The following is a 20866-nucleotide window of genomic DNA, read 5'->3' on the forward strand; positions in this document are numbered from 1 at the left end:
AGAGATGCATGGGCAGGTATGGGGGAGGCAACATGTAGGTTCCACGTTCTCTCTGGCTGTGCCACCCTCCCAGAATCTCCATATGTTTTCTCTCCCAGAAGCTCATCAAATTTTGTTTGAGATATTTTATAGAACTTGATCTCCAGCAACTCCCTCCCCCTTCCCAGAGGTCAGTGGGTGGGGCTGAAAGTTCCAACCTTCTAATCTCTTGGTTTTTCTGTGACTCTAAGTCACGTAATATAAGTCAGGTGTGCTCTAAAAGGGCTCCCTATGAATAACAAAAGACACTCCTATCACTCAGGAAATTCCAAGGGTTTTAGGAGCTCTGTGCCAGGAACTGGGGGCAAGACCAAACATATATCTTTATACCACACACCCCTCATAGACAATTAATCACCAAGTTTAGGTCTGGCCACTATAATATTAAGCAGGGCTTATTGCAGTGACTCCCAGGATGGAGGGATGTGTCACTCTGCCTCTAGTCTCCCCCCACCAACCCATCCTTGTCTTTCTGAAACGTAGACCTGATGATGCTACTTTACCTCCTAAAGCTCAGCCAGTCCTCATTGCTCTTCAAGCATAGTGTTATTTTCCCATTTCACCTCTTGTCGCTCCCTTTGCTTGCATTCTACACACTAAGCCATACTACATTTCTTTTGTCTCCTAGAACGAACCATGCTCTTTTTTTTTTTTTTTTTTTTTAAGATATTTGCCATGTATTTCTTCTTTAGGTCTTTTTATTTTTAAATTTATTTTTATATTTATTTTTGGCTGTGTTGGGTCTTTGTTTCTGTGCGAGGGCTTTCTCCAGTTGCGGCAAGCGGGGGCCACTCTTCATCGCGGTGCGCAGGCCTCTCACTATCGTGGCCTCTGGTTGCGGAGCACAGGCTCCAGACACGCAGGCTCAGTAGTTGTGGCTCACGGGCCCAGTTGCTCCGTGGCATGTGGGATCTTCCCAGACCAGGGCTCGAACCCGTGTCCCCTGCATTGGCAGGCAGATTCTCAACCACTGCGCTACCAGGGAAGCCCACGAACCATGCTCTTTGTCTTGCTTCCTGATTTTACAAGTACAGTTTCCTCTCTTGGAACAATTTCCTCCTTTTCTCTACCTCTGTGCCTATCTAACTCAATTGTGAGGCTTAAGCCAAAATATCAGTCCTCAAGAAGTCTTTTTAACATCACCAGGGAGGGCTAAATACTGCTTCCATGTGCTCCAATAGCACGTGGAACTTCACCTTGGTGCTTACCACAGTGTTCCAATTACCTGTTTACTTGTCTGAGCCTCTGTGTGTGGTGTAAGCTCAGTTAGGACAGAAACCGTGGTTACCTCGTTCACGGATCTATCTCCAGCATCTAGCACTATTTTGGAGATACATTCTAAGTGACCTTGGGCAAGTTATTTAACCTCCTTGTGTCTTTCTGTTTACCAGACTGTAAAATGGGAATTGAAATAGTACCTATCTCATGGGGTTATTCTGAGCAGTGTCCATATATTTAGAACTTACAGTGGAACATTCAGAGGTTGCCTCAATAATCATGTCTAAGCAAATACTGTCATGTCACTTTGGAAACCTCCCACCTTGGCCCTCAAAGCCAATAGAAAGTCAGAGCCCAGTGATTAAAACTTGGATTCTGGAGCCAGGTTGCCTGATTGAAATGTGAGTTCTTCCACTCACTGGCTGTGTGCCTTGCGCCAGTTATTTAACTGTTCAATGCCTTCTGGTTTACCCATCTATGTATAAAATGGGAATAGAAGTTGTGTCTACCTCACAGGGTTGTTGTGCCCTTGCTACATAGTAAGGACATTGTAAATAAAATTAAAAATATAGAGAGGAGGAGTGAGAGCGTGCAGACATTTGGCACCATGTGATTACCAGTGACAGTTGATATGGAAGGACATCTCCCTGGGTTATGGCTCCCAGTCAAACTTCAAAGCACGCCAGCTTCAGCGGTTCACTTATTGCTGTCCACACTAGCCACAGACTAGTTTCCAAGAGACCCAGACTTCCTAACAGAAAGCAGCCTGTGCTCTAGGGGAGGACAATGTCTGGGAAGGGGTTCATGAGCACTGGTGACTTTTGGGTCAGCATCCAAGTAATTGCTGCAGTTTGCAATGCCATTTAACATGAATAAATGGCAGCAGGTGCAGAAGACAGGATAGGTTTGAAGGGGCCACCACAGGGGGACCCTCTGCAGATGTGAGCTTTGTGTCCAGTGTCTGACAGACTTTGGGATTGCTTCTGACAGTGAGAAGAACAACTGCCCTTTGCCTAAACTCTTGTCACACTAAGTCTGAAAGTAAATGCTGACGCATTTATGATAGCTCAGTTTATTTACCTTGGAAAGCACAAATGCCCATAATTAGTCCCGATTATTCAACATGTGGCTTCTCTTCTGTTCTCCTCCCTACTCTGGCTTTTGACTACAGCCATTGGCCCAAACAAAGAGATTGGACTAGCTTGTGTTATGGATTGAATTGTGTTTCCCCCAAAAAGATGTTTTGGAGTCCTAACCCTCAGTACTTCAGAATGTGACTTTATTTGGAGATAGGATCTTTATAGAGGTAATCAAGTTAAAATGAGGTTATTAGAGTAGGCTCTCATCCAGAATGACTGAAGTCCTTATAAAAGGGAAATTTGGACACAGAGATAGACATACATAGAGGGAATACCATGTAAGGAGACTGTACATAAGTCAGGTAGAGAGGCCTGGATCAGCTCCTTCCTCATAGTCCTCAGAAGGAACCAACCCTGCAAAAACCTTGATCTTGAACTTTTAGCTTCCAGATCTCTGAGACAATGTATTTCTGTTGTGCAAGTTACCCAGTTTGTGGTACTTCATTATGACAGCCCTAGGAAACTAATACTGGATCTAAATTCCTACCTAGATATTTATTGTTCCTGGTGTTACATGTATCTCCCTAGCTTTCCCCAGCTGGGTGTCTGGGTGAAGATAATCAATGGGTGTGCGTAACAGCAGTGCTATTTGGTTCTAGTCTCCATCAGCAGAATTGCTAGACTCGAGTCTCTTTGTCTACCTTTTTGGTAGTCATTAAAGAGCTCTTGTTATAATGCTTGGTGTTCATTTCCATTCTGACCTGTGGCCTTAGCCATGCTATTGACCTAGCTGGGTCAAAGAAGTCCTATACAAAAGGAACCTATGATGACCAAACATTTATAAAATTTATTTAACCATAAAACAATTTTGTCATATAATTGTTGGAACATGGAACATCCTTTGGGAATTACTGCCCACAGTGTTTTGATCTTCTGGAAATGAGTAAGGTAACTTTTCAAGAAGAAGTCCGGATTAGACACTGGATTGGGAGACAGAGGTCTTGAAATTCCCTTGGGATGGAAATTATAATCATAATCTAAGTCAGGTAACATTTTAGACCAGATCATTCTATCTGGGGCTGTCCTGTGCATTGTAGGCTATTTGGCAGCATCCCTGACCTCTACCCACTTAAGTAGCACATAACTACCACTCGTGATAATCTAAATGTGTAAATGTGTCCAGGCACTGCCAAATGTTTCTTGGGGAGCAAAATTGCTCCTGGTTGAGAACCAGTAATCTAACGTCACTTTAAATGTTCACGAGTTGACACTCATTTTCCATATTAAAAGTACCAAGCTAGAAAAGTGATCCAGAAGATTAAACTGTGTGTGTGTGTGTGTGTGTGTGTTTGTGTGTGTCTTAGGGAGGGGTAAGGTAGAAAGATAGATACCTCCGTGGAGTCACTTGCAAAGAGATGCAGAGGATGGGTACAAGACAACTTCAGGCCTCATTTACTCTGACTTTACTGGGATCTTAGTAACTTCCCCATTTTTGCTGATTTTGTTATTGCTTGGTTATTTCTCCATCTAGCAAGTGTTAATAAAACTTTTATGGAAAAAAGAACCCATGTGTTATAGGGAATAAAAACTATAAGAGAAGGTGCACACATGAATGTGCTAGACTTCGTAGAATACTTGACCAAACCCAAGCTCTTTTCTGCTTGAGAATCCTTGCGTAAGGAAGGTACTCATTCTATCTGGAATTCATTATCCTAGGATCTTCTCAAGCATTGTCTTTAAGGAGAGACCTTTCCTGACTTCTCTCTCTAAAGTAACCCTCTCTGAGCCAGAAATTTATTTTTTTAACCTCAATGGTTAATTTTGTCCTAATAAAGGGGCCAACTTTTTGGGGGGGATTTTAAAAAATATACTTTCCTGCTAATCTTATCTTGTCTGTTGAATATATGGTAATTTCATCTATGTTACCAAGAAAGTGAGTATCATAAAGTTCAGTATGAGATAAAGAAAATCCTCTTAAACACATCTCAGGAGAAAAATATCAAACAGGCCATCTAGTAATTTATATATTGTTGATAGGCTATAATAACAATTTCCGGTTGAGTCAAACACCCATTTTTCTTAAATTGTCAAGTATTAAACATAAAACATTGTGTTTTTTAGAACCAGCCTCAGTGAATTTGTACAAATGATTAACTTGTCAGCTAAGAGTGTTTTTGTGCATATCATTTTATATCATTTTCACAGTAGTTGCTATGGGTATTTCAGTATACCCATGTGACTTATCACAGTCTAATGGTATCAGCATTTTACCACTTTGAGTGAAGTGAGGAAAACTTACTTTCATTTAGATCCATTTACTTTTTCAAGTTTTAAATATCATTGTCTTGAGTATCAGATAGTGTTATCATTTTTGTTTCAAACATCAGATATAATTCAGAAAACGCACAAGGAGAAGGGTGGCCTATTGTATTTGCTCATTATTTCTACTCTTTCTGTTGTTCTTTCTACCTTCCTGATGCTACAAGTTTCCTTCTTTTTACCATTTTCTTTCTTGTTGAAAAATTTTCTTTAGCTGTTCTTTAAGGGTAGGTCTGCCAGCAACAAATCATTTTAGTTTTCTTTCATCTGGGAATGTGTTTATTTCCCCCTCATTCCTGAAGGGTAGTTTTGCCAGATATAATTTCATGGTTGACAGTGTTTTTTCCCCCCAGCTCTTGAAAAATGTTCTACTTGCTTCTTGCCATCATAGTTTCAGGTGAGAAATCTGAGAAATTTTCTATCATTCAAATTGGTGTTCATACTATAGGTAATGACATTTCTCTCTGGCTGCTTTCAAGTTTTTTTCTTTGTTTTCAGTTTTCAGAAGTTTAATTATGATGTGTTTGGTATAGGTTTCTTTGGTTTAGCCTATTTAAAATTCACTCAGTTTCTTGTATCTGTGGGTTTATTTTTTATTTTTACTTTTTACCAAATTTGGGAAGGTTTTAGCCATTATTTCTTGGAATACTCTTTTAGCCACTCTATTTCTTCTCTTATAGGACTCCAGTGATACTAATGTTGGATCTTTTGTTGCTACCCCATGAGTCCCTGAGTCTCTTCATTTTTTTTTCAGCCTATTTTCTCTCTGTTGTTCATATTAGGTTAATTCTATGCAAACTGATTCTATCCTGAAATCTCCACTCTATTATTGAATCCATCCAGTGAGTGTTTTCATTTTGGTTATTGTATTTGTCAGTTCTATAATTGATATTTGATTCTTTCGTATAACCTTCTGTTTCCTCGCTGAGATTTTATATTTTTTATTTATTTCAAGAGCATTTTTAATTGCTGGTTGAAGCATTCTTATGATGGCTGCTTCAAAATCCTTGCCAGATAATTCCAACATCTGATTCATCTAGGTGTTGGTATCTGTTGATTGTCTTTCTCATTCAAATTTTGATTTTCTTATTTCTTAATATGATAGGTGACTTTGGTTGTATCCTGAATATCATGAATGTCAGAAGACTCTGGATCTTATTTAATATTTAATTTTAAAAGACAGTCACCCTGTTTAGGTTTAGTATGTAAGTCCTGGCCTACTTTGGAAACTGTGGTTTCAATGTCATTTTAATTTCAGAGCCTTTGTGGTACTATTTTGATCTGCTTGGTTTATCTGGTGCCTGTAGCTTTCACAGAATCCTGCCAGTGCTGTCTGAGAGAGTAGAAGGGGTTTCCCTAGGCCTGCGTAGAGGTCTGCTGGGTACAAAAGTACTTCCTGGATTGAGCACTTCTATCAGAATCCCTTGCTTCCTAACAGTTTGATATCTTTTAGAGAGGGTTGTCAGCCCCAGGGGAGGGAAGGAAAGCCCTTGTCCTGGCCGCTTAATGTCAGCCGGGCTCCAGAGAGATTCTTCTTTCTGGTTCTACTGAGCTTGCTTAATCGAAAAGTTCTATAACCTAACACCCTGATTATTTCCTTCATAGCACTTGTTGTCTAGAATTATATTTATTTATTGTTTTGCTTTTCTGTTACCTGTCTCTCACACTGAATATAACTTTGTGAGGACAGAGATTATTGGGGTTTTTTGTTTTTGTTTTAAAATTTACTGCTGTGTCCCAGCACCTAGACAAAGTAGGTTCTTAATAAATATTTGTTGAAGGAAAGAAGAAATCTCCAGGGATAGAAAAGATAATGATGGCTGTAAGGAGGACATGAGAGCAGACTGAATTCTTAAAATATATTGTCTAGAGGACCTTCAAGATGGCGGAGGAGTAAGACGTGGAGATCACCTTCCTCCCCACAAACACATCAAAAATACATCTACATGTGGAACAACTCCTACAGCACACCCACTGAACGCTGGCAGAAGACCTCAGACTTCCCAAAAGGCAAGAAACTCCCCACGTACCTGCGTAAGGCAAAAGAAAAAACAGAGACAAAAGAATAGGGACGGGACCTGCACCTCTGGGAGGGAGCTGTGAAGGAGGAAAACTTTTCACACACTAGGAAGCCCCTTCACTGGTGGAGATGGGGGGTGAGGTGGGGTAGGTAGGGGGAAAGCTTCAGAGCCACAGAGGAGAGAGCAGCAACAAGGGTGCGGAGGGCAAAGTGGAGAGATTCCCGCACAGAGGATCGGTGCCGACCAGCACTCACCAGCCCGAGAGGCTTCTCTGCTCACCCGCCGGGGCGGGTGGGGGCTGGGAGCTGAGGCTTGGGCGTCGGAGGTCAGACCCCAGGGAGAAGACTGGGGTTGGCTGCATGAACACAGCCTGAAGGGGGCTAGTGAGCCACAGCTAACCCGGAGGGAATCCGGGAAAAAGCCTGGACCTGCCTAAGAGGCAAGAGACCACTGTTTTGGGGTGCGCGAGGAGAGGGGATTCAGAGCACCGCCTAAATGAGCTTCAGAGACAGGCGCGAGCTGCGGCTATCAGCGTGGGCACCAGAGACAGGCATGAAACGCTAACGCAGCTACTGCAGCCACTAAGAATACTGTGTGCAAGCACAGGTCACTATCCACAGCTCCCCTTGCAGGAGGTTGTGCAGCCCGACACTGCCAGGGTCCTGTGATCCAGGGACAACTTCCCTGGGAGAACACACAGCGCACCTCAGGGTGTTGCAACATCATGCTGGCCTCTGCTGCCACAGGCTAACCCCACATTCTGTACCCTCCCTCCCACCAGGCTGAGTGAGCCAGAGACCCCTAATCAGCCACTCCTTTAACCCCGTCCTGTCTGGGAGAAGAACAGATGCCAGAGGGTGACCGACATGCAGAGGCAGGGCCAATCCAAAGCTGAACTCCAGGAGCTGTGTGAACAAAGAAGAGAATAGGAAATCTCTCCCAGCAGCCTCAGGAGCAGCGGATTAAATCCCCACAATCAACTTGATGTACCCTGCATCTATGGAATACCTGAATAGACAACGAATCATCCCAAAATTGAGGAGGTGGACTTTGGGAGCAACTGTAGACTTGGGGTTTGCTGTATGCAACTGACTAGTTTCTGATTTATATGTTTATCTTAGTTTAGTTTTTAGCACTTGTTATCATTGGTGGCTTTGTTTATTGGTTTGGTTGCTCTCTTCTTTTTTTTAATTACTTTTTATATTTTTTAATTTTAATAATATTTTTAAATTTTTTTACTTTAATAACTTTATTTTATTTTATTTTACTTTATTTTATTTCTTTCTTTCTTTTCTCCCTTTCCTTCTGAGGCGTGTGGCTGACAGGGTCTTGGTGCTTGGCTGGGTGTCAGGCCTGAGCCTCTGAGGTGGGAGAGCTGAGTTCAGGACACTGGACCACCAGAGACCTCCTGGCCCCATGTAATATCAATTGGCCAGAGCTCTCCCAGAGATCTCTGTCTCAACGTGAAGACCCAGCTCCACTCAACGACCAGCAACTTCCAGTGCTGGACACCCCATGCCAAACAACTAGCAAGACAGGAAAACAGCCCCACACATTAGCAGAGAGGCTGCCTAAAATCATAAGTGCACAGACACCCCAAAACACACCACCTGACATGGTCCTGACCACCAGAAAGACATTATCCAGCCTCATCCACCAGAACACAGGCACCAGTCCCCTCCACCAGGAAGCCTACACAACCCACTGAACCAACCTTAGCCAGTGGGGGCAGACACCAAAAACAACGGGAGCTATGAACCTGTAGCATGTGAAAAGGAGAACCGAAACACAGTAAGTTAAGCAAAATGAGAAGACAGAGAAACACACAACAGATGAAGGAGCAAGGTAAAAACCCACCAGACCAAACAAATGAAGAGGAAATAGGCAGTCTACCTGAAAAAGAATTCAGAGTAATTATAGTAAAGATGATCCAAAATCTTGGAAACAGAATGGAGAAAATACAAGAAACGTTTAACAAGCACTGAGAAGAACTAAAGAGCAAACAAACAATGATGAACAACACAATAAATGAAATTAAAAATTCTCAAGAAGGAATCAATAGCAGAATAACTGAGGCAGAAGAACGGATAAGTGACCTGGAAGATAAAATAATGGAAATAACTACCACAGAGCAGAATAAAGAAAAAAGAATGAAAAGAATTGAGGACAATCTCAGAGACCTCTGGGACAACATTAAATGCACCAACATTAGAATTATAGGGTTCCCAGAAGAAGAAGAGAAAAAGAAAGGGACTGAGAAAATATTTGAAGAGATTATAGTTGAAAACTTGCCTAATATGGGAAAGGAAATAGTCAATCAAATCCAGGAAGCACAGAGAGTCCCATACAGGATAAACCCAAGGAGAAACACGCCAAGACACATATTAATCAAACTATCAAAAATTAAATCAAAGAAAAAATATTAAAAGCAACAAGGGAAAAGCAACAAATAACATACAAGGGAATCCCCATAAGGTTAACAGCTGATCTTTCAGCAGAAACTCTGCAAGCCAGAAGGGAGTGGCAGGACATATTTAAAGTGATGAAAGGGAAAAACCTACAACCAAGATTACTCTACCCAGCAAGGATCTCATTCAGATTGACAGAGAAACTAAAACCTTTACAGACAAGCAAAAGTTAAGAGAATTCAGCACCATGAAACCAGCTTTACAACAGATGCTAAAGGAACTTCTCTAGGCAGGAAACACAAGATAAGGAAAAGACCTGCAATAACAAACCCAAAACAATTAAGAAAATGGTAATAGGAACATACATATCGATAATTACCTTAAATGTAAATGGATTAAATGCTCCAACCAAAAGACATAGACTGGCTGAATGGATACAAAAACAAGACCCGTATATATGCTGTCTACAAGAGACCCACTTCAGACCTAGGGACACATACAGACTGAAAGTGAGGGGATGGAAAAAGATATTCCATGCAAATGGAAATCAAAAGAAAGCTGGAGTAGCAAGTATCATATCAGACAAAATAAACTTTAAAATAAAGAGTATTAGAAGAGACAAGGACACTACATAATGATCAAGGGATCAATCCAAGAAGAAGATGTAACAATTGTAAATATTTATGCACCCAACATAGGAGCACCTCAATACATAAGGCAAATGCTAACAGCCATAAAAGGGGAAATCGACAGTAACACAATCATAGTAGGGGACATTAACACCCCACTTTCACCAATGGACAGATCATCCAAAATGAAAATAAATAAGGAAACACAAGCTTTAAATGATACATTAAACAAGATGGACTTAATTGATATTTATAGGACATTCCATCCAAAAACAACAGAATACACTTTCTTCTCAAGTGCTCATGGAACATTCTCCAGAATAGATCATATCTTGGGTCACAAATCAAGCCTTGGTAAATTTAAGAAAATTGAAATTGTATCAAGTATCTTTTCCGACCACAATGCTATGAGACTAGATATCAATTACAGGAAAAGATCTGTAAAAAATACAAACACATGGAGGCTAAACAATACACTACTTAATAACCAAGAGATCCCTGAAGAAATCAAAGAGGAAATCAAAAAATACCTAGAAACAAATGACAATGAAAACACGATGACCCAAAACCTATGGGATGCAGCAAAAGCAGTTCTAAGAGGGAAGTTTACAGCAATACAATCCTACCTCAAGAAACAAGAAACATCTCAAATAAACAACCTAACCTTACATGTAAAACAATTAGAGAAAGAAGAACAGAAAACCCCCAAAGTGAGCAGAGGAAAGAAATCATAAAGATCAGATCAGAAATAAATGAAAAAGAAATGAAGGAAACAATAGCTAAGATCAATAAAACTAAAAGCTGGTTCTTTGAGAAGATAAACAAAATTGATAAACCACTAGCCAGACTCATGAAGAAAAAAAGGGAGAAGACTCAAATCAATAGAATTAGAAATGAAAAAGGAGAAGTAACAACTGACACTGCAGAAATACAAAGGATCATGAGAGATTACTACAAGCAACTATATGCTAATAAAATGGACAACCTGGAAGAAATGGACAGATTCTTAGAAAAGCACAACCTCCTGAGACTGAACCAGGAAGAAATAGAAAATATAAACAGATGAATCACAAGCACTGAAATTGAGACTGTGATTAAAAATCTTCCAACAGACAAAAGCCCAGGACCAGATGGATTCCCAGGCGAATTCTATCAAACATTTAGAGAAGAGCTAACACCTATCCTTCTCAAACTCTTCCAAAATAGGAACACTCCCAAACTCGTTCTACAAGGCCACCATCACCCTGATACCAAAACCAGACAAAGATGTTACAAAAAAAGAAAACTACAGACCAATATCACTGATGAACATAGATGCAAAAATCCTCAGCAAAATACTAGCAAAAAGAATCCAACAACACATTAAAAGGATCATACACCATGATCAAGTGAGGTTCCCAGGAATGCAAGGATTCTTCAATATACACAGATTAATCAATGTGATAGACCATATTAATAAATTGAAGGATAAAAACCATATGATCATCTCAATAGATGCATAAAAAGCTTTTGACAAAATTCAACACCCATTAATGATAAAAACTCTCCAGAAAGTAGGCATAGAGGGAACTTACCTCAACATAATAAAGGCCATATATGACAAACCCACAGCCAACATTGTTCTCAGTGGTGAAAAACTGAAATAATTTCCACTAAGATCAGGAACAAGACAAGGTTGCCCACTCTCACCACTATTATCCAACATAGTTTTGGAAGTGTTAGCCACAGCAATCAGAGAAGAAAAAGAAATAAAAGGAATCCAAATTGGAAAAGAAGACTTAAAACCATCACTGTTTGCAGACAACATGATACTATACATAGAGAATCCCAAAGGTGCTACCAGAAAACTACTAGAGCTAAGCAGTGAATCTGGTAAAGTAGCAGGATATAAAATTAATGCACAGAAATCTCTTGCATTCCTATACACTAATGATGAAAAATCTGAAAGAGAAATTAAGGAAACACTCCCATTTACCACTGCAACAAAAAGAATAAAATACCTAGGAATAAACCTATCTAAGGAGACAAAAGACCTGTATGCAGAAAATACTAAGACACTGATGAAAGAAATTAAAGATGATACAAACAGATGGAGAGATGTACCATGTTCTTGAATTGGAAGAATCAATATTGTGAAAATGACTATACTACCCAAAGCAATCTACAGATTCAGTGCAATCCCTATCAAACTACTACTGGCATTTTTTCACAGAACTAGAACAAAAAATTTCCTAATTTGTATGGAAACACAAAAGACCCTGAATAGCCAAAGCAATCTTGAGAAAGAAAAATGGAGCTGGAGGAATCAGGCTCCTAGACTTCAGACTATACTACAAAGCTACAGTAATCAAGACAGTATGGTACTGGCACAGAAACAAAAATAGAGATCAATGGAACAGGATGGAAAGCCCAGAGATAACCCCACACACATATGGTCACCTTATCTTTGATAAAGGAGACAAGAATATACAATGGAGAAAAGACAGCCTCTTCAATAAGTGGTGCTTGGAAAACTGGACAGCTACATGTAAAAGATGAAATTAGAACACTCCCTAACACCATACACAAAAATAAACTTAAAATGGATGAAAGACCTAAATGTAAGGCCATACACTATAAAACTCTTAGAGGAAAACTTAGGCAGTACACTCTATGACATACATCACAGCAAGATCCTTTTTGACCTACCTCCCAGAGAAATGGAAATAAAAACAAAAATAAACAAATGGGACCTAATGAAACTTAAAAGCTTTTGCACAGAAAAGGAAACCATAAACAAGACGAAAAGCCAACCCTCAGAATGGGAGAAAATATTTGCAAATGAAACAACTGACAAAGGATTAATCTCCATAATATGCAGGCAGCTCATGCAGCTCAATATCAAAAAAACAACCAAACCAATCCAAAAATGGGCAGAAGACCTAAATAGACATTTCTCCAAAGAAGATATACAGATTGCCAACAAACTCATGAAAGGATGCTCCACGTCAGTAATCATTAGAGAAATCCAAATCAAAACTACAATGAGGTATCACCTCACACTTGTCAGAATGGCCATCATCAAAAAATCTAGAAACAATAATGCTGGAGAGGGTGTGGAGAAAAGGGAACCCTCTTGCACTGCTGGTGACAATGTAAATTGATACAGCCACTATGGAGAACAGTGTGGAGGTTCCTTAAAAAACGAAAAATAGAACTACCATATGACCCAGCAATCCCACTACTGGGCATATACCCTGAGAAAACCATAATTCAAAAAGAGTCATGTACCACAATGTTCATTGCAGCTCTGTTTACAATAGCCCAGACATGGAAGCAACCTAAGTGTCCATTGACAGATGAATGGATAAAGAAGATGTGCCATATATATACAATGGAATATTACTCAGCCATAAGAAGAAACGGAATTGAGTTATTTGTAGTGAGGTGGATGGACCTAGAGTCTGTCATACAGGGTGAAGTAAGTCAGAAAGAGAAAAACAAATACCATATGCTAACACATACATGTGGAATATTTTAAAAAACCAAAAAAAATGGTCATGAAGAACCTAGGGGCAGGACAGGAATAAAGACGCAGACGTAGAGAATGTACTTGAGGACATGGGGAAGGGGAAGGGTAAGCTGGGACGAAGTGAGAGAGTAGCATGGACATATATACACTACCAAATGTAAAATAGATAGCTAGTGGGAAGCAGCCACATAGCACAGGGAGATCAGCTCGGTGCTTTGTGTCCACCTAGAGGGATGGGATGGGGAGGGTGGGAGGGAGATGCAAGAGGGAGGAGATATGGGGATATATGTATATGTATAGTTGATTCACTTTGTTATAAAGCAGAAACTAACACACCATTGTAAAGCAATTATACTCCAATAAAGATGTTAGAAAAAAAAAAGAAAACTGTTGTAAAACAGTAAGATGGTCACTCCACTGGACCAGAGGGAGAAGGTGCTGGGGAATGTGGGGCAAGAAAGTCCTCTACCTGCCGTGGAGTCAGAGGATGCTCTCTGGGGAAGGTAGACCTCCAGCTGGGCCATGAAGAATGACAACTTTTCAGATGTCCAGCCAGGAAGAAGGTAACCCTGCTGGAAGGATGAGCCCATGTAAAATGGTCAAGGAGGCATGGTATGCTTGAAGATCTGCAAGAAGTTTAGTATTTTTGGCACAAAAAAGTCAGAGGGACAAGAGATGGAAAAATAAATAGAAAGTGAAGTCTGGGACCTGACCGTGAAGGGTTTGCTATGCAGGTAAGGTGTTTGCCTTCTATTTCCTGGAGTGCTGGTTTTCCAACTACAGTGAGAATTATCTGGGGAACTTTTATATAAGGCCAATGCCTGGTCCCAGTCCCAAAGATTCTGACTCAGTAGGTGTGGGGTGAGGCCTGAACACCAATATTGTTTTCAAACTTTTTATCGGAATAAAATTTACATGCCTATTCAACCTCTACTCCAGTCATACCTGGCTCCTGTCTGGTCTCCAAATGTGCTGTTCTTTTTTGTGTGTCTTTTGTTTGCTATGTCTCTTTTCTTTTACATATAATGCTCCTAGAATGTCTTTATTTTTGACCCTGTTCCTCTAACTCTTAATTGGCTATCATGACTCAAACCTACCATCACTTACTTCAAGAGGTCCTCCCTGATCTTTCCTGGCAGAGTTATGAATCCTTCCCTGTATTTCTATGGCACCTTTATATAATTCTCAGTGGTTGGTGTCCAGTTGACTTAGTGTGGGTCTTGGGCAGAATACGATGACTGAGTTATTCCACCCAGATTGCATCCAGTGAGGGAGGCAAAATTGGGTGCTGATATCAGAAGGGGGAATGGATGTTGGGCATCAAAACAGCAAATATACTTTTCAATATTGCATAAATGTGTATTGTTCCTGGAAGTATTTAAAGTGGTTGTCTTTCTATTAGACTCTGAGTTCCTTAAGGGCAAATACTACCTGATATTAATCTTTGAATACGTAGCTCCAAGTGGAGTTCCTGGCTCAGTTAAGTGTTTGTTAAGTGAGTGGTTCTTGCCCTCAGTTTTAAAGATATGGGTTTATTCTAAAGCCTGTTCCGAATAGCATTCATCCTTTCTAAAGTGCTTCTACTTTATTCTCTCAGGCCCCCAGAGCTTTTGCACAATGGCTTTTCAAACTATCATCCCCAGAAAACATCTTTGAGAATCTCTAAATTAGCTCCTTTCCATTTGTCCTCCTGAGAAAGCGATGCTAGAATTTAAGGGTCAGTGATGGGAGGGAGGCAGGCCAGGTAGCTGGGATCCAAACCCACTAATCCCACGGACAGGTGGCCTCTGTCCCTGCCAGAATCCTGCTTCGTGGTAAGGAAGAAAGCAGAAATTCCTGGACTCAGGGCGAGAGGAGCCCAACTCCTATTGAAGTGATTGCGTTGACAGAAGCCACTGTGGAGGTAGAAAACGTTGCTTTCATTCTGCCCTATCTGCTGAACTTTCTCTGAGGATCTCTTTTAACTTATATTTAAGAATTGAAGGGAGAAGAAAAGCTGACAGTCAAGGAGTTTACATTTAAGTGCTAGTTTATAAGCAATTTTTCTAAGTCTCAGGTCATTTCAAAGTTGCCATTTAATGGGTATCATAGCATTTCCCTGGAGAGAGGAGTGCATTCCATCAAACTCACTACTCTTTTAGGAGCAGATTTGGCTTTGGTTTTATGAACAGTAATGATTTTTTCATAAGGTACACTTTGCTTCCACACAGGATGGTATGATTCATAAAATAAAGCTCTTATGTCTTAATTATCCTTTCCAGGAATAAACCCTATTTCCTGAAGCTGTAAGTCCTATTGTAAACAAGCTAGGTCCTCCTACATTTGACTGTTATCTTGTGTAGCCATATTAAATGCCACAAAATGCTTTAGAATGGGAGAATAAAGCAAAGAAGGAGAAGGAGGAGGAGAGAAGAGATGGCAGAGTAGCACCTGGTGGGACCCCTCAAAGAGAATGTCTCTGGCACCCAGATATCCACTGGGGCTCTGGGGCGGAAGGCAGAGCAGGTGGCTGAACTTTTTCTATTGAACTGACCATCCCTGTAGCAGTTTGTTCTGAGCAGTCAAAGCCCTCTCTCCAGTGCCGAAGGAGGAAGGGCCTACCTCAGAGCTGCTCTCTCCTTCCCTCCTCACCTCCCTCTTGGTCAATACTTATTTGGACAACTGGATAACTTAATCAACTCAGTAGAAATAACGAGCGCAGCAGTGGCCTGCTTGACACGCAGTCCTTCCCTTTTTCCCTCTGTAGTAGCAGCATTTTTATTTTCTTTGGAGCAGGGAGACAGGTGACCAAGAATCCTGCTTACCTACATTTCTCCCATCTGAGACCTCACAGCTGGCTTACAGGAAAGAGTCCAAACTCTTTGGCATGGGATACAACCAGGCAGTATAATCAAAGTGATATTTTGGGACTAATACTTTGGCATCAGAAAGTAAAGGCAAGGAGTAAACTAGCAGCCAATTAGAACAGTTTGGCAGGATATGGGCCAGCCTCACCCAGGAAGACATTGTGCCAGAACAATTATTTAGAGAGAATTTGGCCAAAGAATATAGTATACCGAGAGCCTATTAGGAGCCAAGCCTTGTGCTAAGTGCTTTACATACATTATCTCATTTGTGACAAAAGTAATTCCCTAAGAGCACCCATGCTTTTCTGCTGTGGCACTTTTCACAGCCAGTAACTATATACTTATTTGTGTAGTTAGTTGTTTTGACATCTGGGTCCACCCTCTAAGTTTCCAACTATGTGCCTGGTGTGTAGTAAATGCTTGAAAATTTTGTTGAATGAATAAATAACTGTCTTAGTTACAACTTGTGGAACATAGATTCCGGAGAAGAAACCTCATGGAATTCTAGGAAAACCTGAAAAACTAGTATTCCGGAAGGGGGGCTAAGCAGGGCAGTTCTGGGAACCTCTACAGCTCAACCTTCACTTGAGAATTGGCCATTAATATTACAGCTGCCAATGCTTCTGCACTATGGCTCTCAGTTTAAATTCTTGAGGGGTAGATTCTGATTGGCCCAGCTTCAGTCAGGTGTCCACAAATGATCCAATCAGCTATGACCAAAAGAGCAGAGTCACATAGTAGGAACTGTCTGCAGGATGTGCCTTACAGAGATGTGTGTTGGATGTTTCCTTTAGGTATGAGTTACAGTACTGTTGGCTGTGAGTTCAATACTAATGAATCAACAGTATATGTTAAATAAGGTGTCTTTGAATAGAAATACACATAAAACCAGGTTATGTGTTGATTGGTTGACAAAAATATTGTGACTAGAGACTACTAGCAGGGAAGTAACCCTTTATTTTTCCTAGGAGCATTGGTTCAATATTTGCTAATTCAATGTTTGTGGCAAGTTTATAGAATATAACTACTGCAACAAATGAGAATCAACTGTCGTTGGAAATTTATACTTCTGTCAGCAGTGTATAAGAGTTTCCAATGAGCCACATTCTTGAAAATATTTATTAATTTTTAAATGTTTTTTAAACAGATTAAAAAATTTTGCCCATCTGGTAGTAATAATATATATATGGTGATATGATAATAATATATATGGTGATGATTTTTCCCAATCTGTGACTTGCCTATTCATTTTTTAAAAATTGAAGTATAGTTGATTTACAATGTTGTGTTAGTTTCAGGTGTACAGCAAAGTGATTCAGAGATATATATATATTCTTTTTCAGATTATTTTCCCTTAGAGGTTATTACAAAATATTGAGTATAGTTCCCTGTGCTATACAGTAGTGTGTGTATGTTAATCCCAAACTCCTAATGCCTATTCATTTTTATTAACTACATGTATGATTCTCTTTCTATTCCTCCTCCCCCTCCCCCTTCCCCTCCTTCTCCTCGCACTCCTCCTCCTTCTTCAAGAAGGTCTTGGATCTCCTAAGTCCTTGGCATTTTCATATATGTTTTAGAATAAGCTTGTCAATTTTCACTAAAAATTCTTATGGGATCATAATTGTCATTGTGTTGAATCTATAGTTCAATTTGGAGAAAATTATCATCGTAACAATTTTGATAACCTCATTTTTAAACAACAAAAGAACCCTGTGGAGTTTGGTGTGCGTAACAACAATAAAAAGTAAACATTTCAGTCACTGTGATGTTTTTCCATTGAAAACTAGCTCACATCTACTCTCTTCCTCATGTAGGAAATGTTCCCATCTTAAATGTACAAACAATATAGAGCCTCTCTTTACCCTCCTATTTGTTCTAAAAAGAATTTCCTTTTTCTTCATTGACTACATTGTTTGCCCATTAGAAAACCAAAAGAGAAAAGCCAAACAGGAAAATAATTATAAGAACAATTACTGCATGTTTTTGTATGAATATTATAGGTTAAGACTGAGAAAGTAATTTTTCTCTTAAATAGGTATTTTAGATTTGTTACTGCAAAAGATACCCCAAATCTTACTCATTTAGTAATATCGATTTCCTGCAACATTCCCTGGCATTCTGAAGGAATTTCTAAATAAGCATTATTGTTTTCTTTTACAAGCATACTTCTAATGATAGCAATTATTCTCTTATGAGGCTGCTATAAAACAGAAAGTAGAGGGTATAGAAATTAGAGGCTGCGCATGATTCGCTTCCTATGAGTTTCTATACTCTTTCAAAATAAAAATTCTCATAAGTCACAAATTCACTTTAAAGACAATAAATTCAGGTTACCTGTTAGAATTATACTGATCTATAGGCTTAGAGGGTTTTTTTGTTTTTGTTTTTTTTAATCTGAACTGGTCAGGGGCCAGGCACAGATCTCTGTTAGGTGAACATTCCACTTTGGGGTTCATCTGTCTCCATGTGTTTGAACATTTAATTCAAAGGTGATGCTTCAGACTCATCAGTAGCACCTGTGCTTTAAGTTACTTTTATGACTAATCAACCAGGGGGTAATGAAATCCTGCTATGTTAGATGACATGGGGCAGGCAAAAGATGTACAGGATATGGTTTCTGCTGTTATAATCTTACAGCATACTTGGGCAGACAGGACCCAGATGCCTGCAACATCCCATAGTATATCAAAATGCATACACAGTACAGACCCTTAGAGGAGAATTTACATTTTAAAACATGACAGTCATAATACACACACAGTAAGTGCACAATAAGTTAGAAAAGGGAGATTCTCATTCTTTCCTTGGAGATTGCATTATCCTTTTTATTTTCAGCCCTTATCTGAAAGTATGTGTTTATGCATTTATTTGCTCTCTTACTTACATTTTTGTCTGTCTACTCACAAGAATGTTAAGTTTCGTAAAGAGCTCAGGTTCAGTATCAGGAGAACAACTTGTAAATGACAGTTATACACTGCAGGATACGTGATATATGAAAGGGGTGCTCTGTGTGCTACGGGGTCACAGGGGAGCCAGGGGCCTGCTTCAGAGTTCAGAGAGAACTTCGCAGAAGAGGTGACATTTGCCCTGTGTGAGAAAACCCAAGGGTCCATTTACAAAAGTGGATTGATGGGTCAAAAGGGGTGTGTATTTAACACTTTGTTATATATCACTAAATTGCCACCTTTAGTTGTGAAGAATGAGTGGGTGTTTATCTGGCGCATAAAGGTGTAACAAAGGGATGATATTCCTGGCACAGGGAACAGCATGTGCAAGTGATCATGCAGTTTTGTGGGATGTGTGGCGGGGAGTAGCCGGACTGTAGAAGAATTTAGGACCAGGTTAAGAATTAGGTGAGCTGAGGGCATCAGGGCAGATCTCTCGGTGGAAGTAATCCACAGCAGTCTTTAAAATCTCAATAGGATGCAAGGCAAAGATGAGTAGGGACATGAATCCATTTCTGTGGATGGTTTCTTCCCTCCCTGCCCCCCTCTGTCCCTCCCTTCTTCCCTCATTTCCTGCATGCCTGCCTTGCCTTCCTGCCTTCACACATTGACTGAGCACCAATTCCATGCCAGGCACTGTTCTGGGCACTGAAGAGAACAAGTCCTGCTCTCATGATGCTTGCCTTCTAGTGGGGGAGACACACTGTCAACAAGAGAATGAAGGGAAGAAGGAAGGAAGGAAATTCAGGGGGTATGAGAACTATGAGGGAAATAATTGAGTGAAGGAGAGTGCAGGGTGAGAGGGAGGTGGCCCCCGGCGACCTGGGAAGCGGATGCTGCAGACCCACTTCCTGCCTAAGTCCTGCCCCTGCCCTGTTTGTTGCAGGTGTCACTGCCCACCCAGGGTGCTGGGATTTCTCTCCTCTCTGAACTCAACTTCCGGTTTCGTGGTACCTATCTCTTGCAACTTCTATTTTCACTTTTCCATCTCCCCTGTTTGATTGTAAGCTCCTTGAGGGCAGGGCTGAGTTTTTTCATGTTCGGATCCTACACTAGAGCACAGTGCCTAGAAGCACATAACCCTGATTTAAAAAAAAAAACAAAAAAAACCCTCCACTGTTGAAAAGTTAGCAAGTTTACATTTTCTGTTTTTTCTTTTCTCTTGTTTCTCAGGTTGTTTGCATGAAGCATGGTCACCGCTGCTGAGGAATCCTTTGGCTTGGGCTGAGTCGGTCCCTCCCGCGTCTTCAGTCCTTGCGGTGACATCCACGTTGTTCCGCTCACGATAAATGAAGGGCCTCTCGGGCTGTGCTCCTCACCTCATAATGAGAATTACCAGCAGGCCTGGGTGGATCCAAAGTAATGTGAGCCTGCTGTCCTGCAAATGTCTTTAATAATAAATGACAAGGACGGCAGAAGGTGTGATACATTCATTTCTTTATTATGAAATGTCCCTGTAGATTTTCAGTGCCCAAATTTAAACTAAAAAAGAAAGCAAGCTATCCTTTGGGGCCTTTCGTGCATATCATGAAAGAGTGTCAGTTTGGAGTGAGACAATGACTTCTTTGGGGTCAGAGGGCTTTCTAGAGATTACAGAGGCACCTCGTGTGGAGGTTTAATTGCAGACAGTTTCAATAAGGGTGATGCTAGATTAATCATGACCAGTTGATTTAAATGGGAAATGGATTATGATTAGAAATATGAGTTAGAGCCACCCTGAAAACCTTCAGAAAATTACAACTGTAGGTCTTCATAGGAGAAGTTACCTTTTCCCAACTTGACAGTAGAGGCTCTATAGTATCAGATTCTAGAAACGAGGAATGTCAGAACTGGAAAGAGCACTAGTGA

At 40.4% G+C, this 20866-nt stretch overlaps 1 long non-coding RNA gene across 2 annotated transcripts in view; it reads left to right on the forward strand.

Annotated features, from left to right (window-relative positions):
• LOC132351989 (uncharacterized) overlaps nt 1-20401 on the forward strand; it is a 94338-nt gene extending 73937 nt beyond the window's left edge. For both annotated transcript variants that reach the window (XR_009498560.1, XR_009498559.1), the window contains exon 3: nt 20192-20401. This is a non-coding gene — a long non-coding RNA (uncharacterized LOC132351989). The remainder of the gene's footprint in view (nt 1-20191) is intronic.
• The last annotated feature ends 465 nt before the right edge of the window (nt 20402-20866 follow it).

This window comes from Balaenoptera ricei, chromosome 17 (genome assembly GCF_028023285.1).
Source record: "Balaenoptera ricei isolate mBalRic1 chromosome 17, mBalRic1.hap2, whole genome shotgun sequence".
In the NCBI taxonomy this organism is placed as follows: domain Eukaryota; kingdom Metazoa; phylum Chordata; class Mammalia; order Artiodactyla; family Balaenopteridae; genus Balaenoptera; species Balaenoptera ricei.